This window comes from Nannospalax galili, unplaced genomic scaffold (assembly GCF_000622305.1).
Source record: "Nannospalax galili isolate Female #2095 unplaced genomic scaffold, S.galili_v1.0 scaffold767, whole genome shotgun sequence".
Lineage (NCBI taxonomy): Eukaryota > Metazoa > Chordata > Mammalia > Rodentia > Spalacidae > Nannospalax > Nannospalax galili.
In genome coordinates, this window is record NW_008357164.1 from 1870124 (window position 1) to 1874579 (window position 4456).

At 37.2% G+C, this 4456-nt stretch overlaps 1 long non-coding RNA gene across 2 annotated transcripts; it reads right to left on the reverse strand.

Moving 5' to 3' along the window:
• Positions 1-235: 235 nt before the first annotated feature.
• LOC115067942 lies at positions 236-4047 on the reverse strand. Of its 2 annotated transcripts, none has more exons than XR_003847298.1 (4): positions 3882-4047; positions 3459-3518; positions 1311-1390; positions 236-259 (listed from the first exon to the last, which is right to left on the reverse strand). It is a non-coding gene; the product is annotated as an uncharacterized LOC115067942 (long non-coding RNA). The 2 variants fall into 2 exon arrangements; XR_003847299.1 differs by lacking the exon at positions 236-259 and adding an exon at positions 530-1045.
• Between the last annotated feature and the right edge of the window lie 409 nt (positions 4048-4456).

The window sequence follows — 4456 nt, forward strand, 5'->3', positions numbered from 1 at the left end:
AGTTGGCCCAAATAAATCAATTTATTTTTACACTTAAGGTCATTTGAGGATCTGTTCCTCAGGGGTCACATGGGCTTGGGAGGAACTCCTGGCTCCTTTCTTTTACAAGTTCCATCTATGTGAAGATAAGTCAAAGGTCCTGCTCGAACATGGCTGGCTTCACTTGGAAGCATGAAGGAGATGTTTCCTCTGAGTTGACCCTCTTCTTTGTAGACTGGACACTGGTTCATGTCCATCTTGTGCGGTTTCCATGTCCTCCCTGAACAAGAGGACAGGTGACTCACTCACCACAGTTACAGGAAATTTTGAGACATGTTCCATAGTTCCCTGGAACTTATTTGGCCTTGGAGTGCAAGGGGCAAAAACTGTCCTTTAAGTCCCTCTGACCACATTAGTATAGGCCTCAAAATATAGCTGTTAAACATTCAGTAAGGTTAGTTCCACCAGTCTGGTACTTTTTAATTATCATGTGCTATGTAGATAAGGCTTGAGTAAAAAACCAAATATTCTCATATTAACCTTGACTAAATACATATTTTGTTCCTTAAACTAGTTGACTAAACTATGACCATAAAAATTTTAAGATTATGTGTATATTATTATTGTCTAATCCTTTATATATCATAACAAAGTAAACTGTCATACTCACAGAAACAATTAGACTGGACATAAAAGATAGAGAAAGCATAAATATAGAACCAATAGGATTAATTTTGCATATCTGTGAACAATTAATCATATGAATAAATAATATTTTCTTGTGACAAGAAGTACGAGGTCTATGGTCTCAGAAGAGTGCTTTTAAGTGCATAAAATAAAACAGATGACAGTGAAGACCCATCATTTTCATACAGTGTTATCAAAATACAAAATATTACATAGTAATATGTACATTTGCCTATTAATGCATTAGAAAACAAGATTTCATGGAAAGTCGAATTACCACTGCTCTTGGAGAGGACCTGGGTTTGGTCCCAGCATACATATAGCAGCTTACAATTACCACTAACTCCAATTCCAGGGATCCAATGCCCTCTTCTGGCCCCTGTAAGCATCAGGCACATACCTTGTACACATACACACATGTAGGCAATCACACATACATATATATAAAATAAAATATAAATCTTTAAAACAAATTAATAATTTGATATAAAATAAAGTGAAATGCCAACAAGTGAAAAAAAAAAGAAAAGAGAAGAAACAACAGCATAAAATACATGGAGGCTCAGTTATAAAGCAAAGCCTGGGGTACATTGGGTAAGAATGACTGAGAAGCAAGCTTTCAAGTATTCAAGTGGAATATGCACCCTCATGTGATTGAAAGTTCTCACTTACAGGCAAAGAAGGTGTAGAAATATGGATGGACTTCAGTTGGATGGAGTTTCACCTGGTCAAAGTGACTGACATGTTAACAATTGTTAGGCAAAAATCATTTGCTAACCTATCAAGAAAATGCTGGCTCTCCAGTAAAAGGAAACTTTGTCTACTAGTTTCCAGTGGCAAAGTAGTCTACCAGAACTGCATTTTTGGTTTGTTTTACTGTTTCTGAACTTTGATTGCCGTAAAAACTAGAAATATCTTTCATCTCCAGCTGGCAATGAAACTCTATCCCATTTTCCAAGTTGGATTGCTGTAATCCTCTTTAATGAGTGTACCACAGATCACTCTCCATAGCCTCCAACTGTATCAGAAAATAAGCCTTAGTCAAATAAGCGGCAAAATGCCCGTCCGGTCTCTTCATTTTGAGGCAATGCATTTTTTCCTTAGTTGCTACTTGATTTCTGTTCCAAATAAGAGGTATTTTGAAAGATTAACTACATGATGAACCTTGAAAACTCAAGAACCTTAATCCTTTCTATCAGAAAGGAGACACTGAATCCACTCACAAAGGGGAAGCGTTATGGAAGACCCTACAATAATGGTCTAGTTTAATGAGGAAATAATAATCATATTTTTACAGGTAATGTCACTGTATCATCTCAGAATAAATCAATATTTATTGGTCTCAAATTTTAAGACCACTGAGAAATGAATTATTGCACGAGGAAGTGGTAAGTGTCTAGCTGGATTGCAAAATCTCAAATGTAACATCTGTTGCTTTTTTAACAATAACACATGAGTGAAAAAGTTTTTTTTCTATGCTTTCGGGAATGTTGCTAATCTTGCATTCCACACAAGCAAATCTGGAATTAACAACATTCCAAAAATGGGCTGAAAATGTCATCTGACTAAATATCTCATGAAAATCTAATAAAAACAGATAACCATAGCCTTCATTTTAGAAAAATATAAGACATTTGGATTGTTTCTGTTCATCTTAACTCAATGACTATTTCCACATGGTTAATAAGACTGGAAGACTGAAATCACACACTCATCTCATAAAATCTATTTGTCCTTTATTAGACGTTCAGTCAACTGTTGTTCTGAGAGGAAGTCAGAAAGAGCAGGCAAGCTGGCTATTGATTTAGACTTGGAATTCTGTCTCAGAGAGGTACAGTGTGTGACTTCAGATATTTCAAGGACTTTCTATTCACTTTTTCCCCCATATTCAAACAAATTATGTTGCAAGGGTGAGTTTTTGTGGCATTTTGAAACAATAAAGAAGCAAGTTAAAAAGGAGTATTCCAGCATTTTTTTTTGCATATTAGACCAAATTTCTGGGTGTGGTGGCTCATTCCTATAATGCTAGCACTGGGGAGGCTGGAATAGTAGATTACTATGAGTTTTCGGCTAGTCTGTACTAAATAGTGCAATTCTGTGTGATGGTTAATCTTGGTTGTTAACTTGACTGGAGCTGGAATCAACTAAAAAACAAGGCACTAGGCACTCACTCCCTTGAGGTCTTTCTGATCAGATCATTTGATGTGGGATGATGCACTTTAAATGTGGGCAGTAGTTTGCAGCCCAGATTAAAGGACATAAAGGAAGGCAATTTTGCTCTTTGCCTGCCCACCTTTACTCCTTCTGGAAAGTTCATCTGTCCTGTTACTACTGCCTTCTTAACTCATAGTAGAGCCAGTTTCTTAAGGCTCTTTCCAGTGGGATTTAACCATTTGCTGGGCTAACCAGACAATGTCCTGTAAGTCAATCTAATAAATACCCTTTAAATATATATTCATTTAATTGGCTTTCTTCCCTAGAGAACCCTGACTAATAATACACCCTGTCTCAAACAAGGCTGGTCAGATGGCTCAGAAGATAAAAGTGCTTGTTGCCAAGTATGACAAACTGAATTAAATCTCAGGACCTACATAGCAGAAGAAGAGAGCTAACTTCTATAAGTTTTCTGCAATTTTTCTTCTGACTTCTACATGCACACACACACACACACACAGAGAGAGAGAGAGAGAGAGAGAGAGAAAGAGAGAGAGAGAGACTCATAGAAACACCACACACATACACACAAGTAAATAAAATTTAGATGAACAAATAAAATAAACATGAGACCTTACCTTTATAATACGTCTTCTTCCACCATATGACTCATATACTGAATTTTGCAAAAACGGAAGCTATTTGGTAAAATAAAACAGTATTCTAACTCAGCTTGAATTTCATAGAAATTTTAAGACTAGAAAAAAAGGAAGAAAAGCAAGGGAGGACTGGAGGAAGGGTGAGGACAGGAGGAAACAGAAAGAAAAACAATAGTATGGCTAATGCATTACAAATTCTCTTTTGTGAGTCAAAGGAACTCACACATTGAACGATACAGTAATGCTTGGTCAGAGTTCATGTACACAGTAAGGGTGGATTCAGGGGACATGATACATATTTATTCAACATTTGCAAAGTTTTGGTAACTAGAAACTAAACTGCTTTTTTTGTTTGGTAATATTGTATTTTACAAGTCTCAATGGCAGTAGTAGATCACCTACCTTCAGAAAAGCTGAGAATTCTCGTTCTTCAAATTAGTGACCATGTCTACAAATCAGAACTGTCCAATCTGTTCTTAATTTTGGAACATGGATCTCTCTGTCTTTTGCTCTGTCTGTCTAGTGACTCCCGTAGTCATTTCTGAAAGACAAACCTCCCCAAGCAGAAGGTTTTGTGATTTGTTTTTGGAAGCTCACATTCCTTGGATCTTTGTGGGAATTCTTTGGGGCGTGGGTAAAGGCTGGGATGCTCTGAAAGGTCCAGACACTTTCCACAGCCTCAACCTTGGTTATGGCAATGTGGGGAGTGCCAAAAACCATTTTGACTAATCTGTTAAAAAGTGCCTCAAATAAGCTTGTATTTAAAGAACCATTAGCATGCTTTCCTGGCACTTTTCCCGCTGGTCAGTTATTAAAGGCCAAGGATTATGCAAAAGGGTTCATCACTCTAGGCTTCCAAACTTCAGATGCAATGTGACCAGCTGCCTCAAGTTCCTGCTGGGTTTCCCCACCTTAGTGGACTGACTATACCACTGAACTGTGAGCCAAAATAAACCTTTTCTCCCTTAAGGGTATTT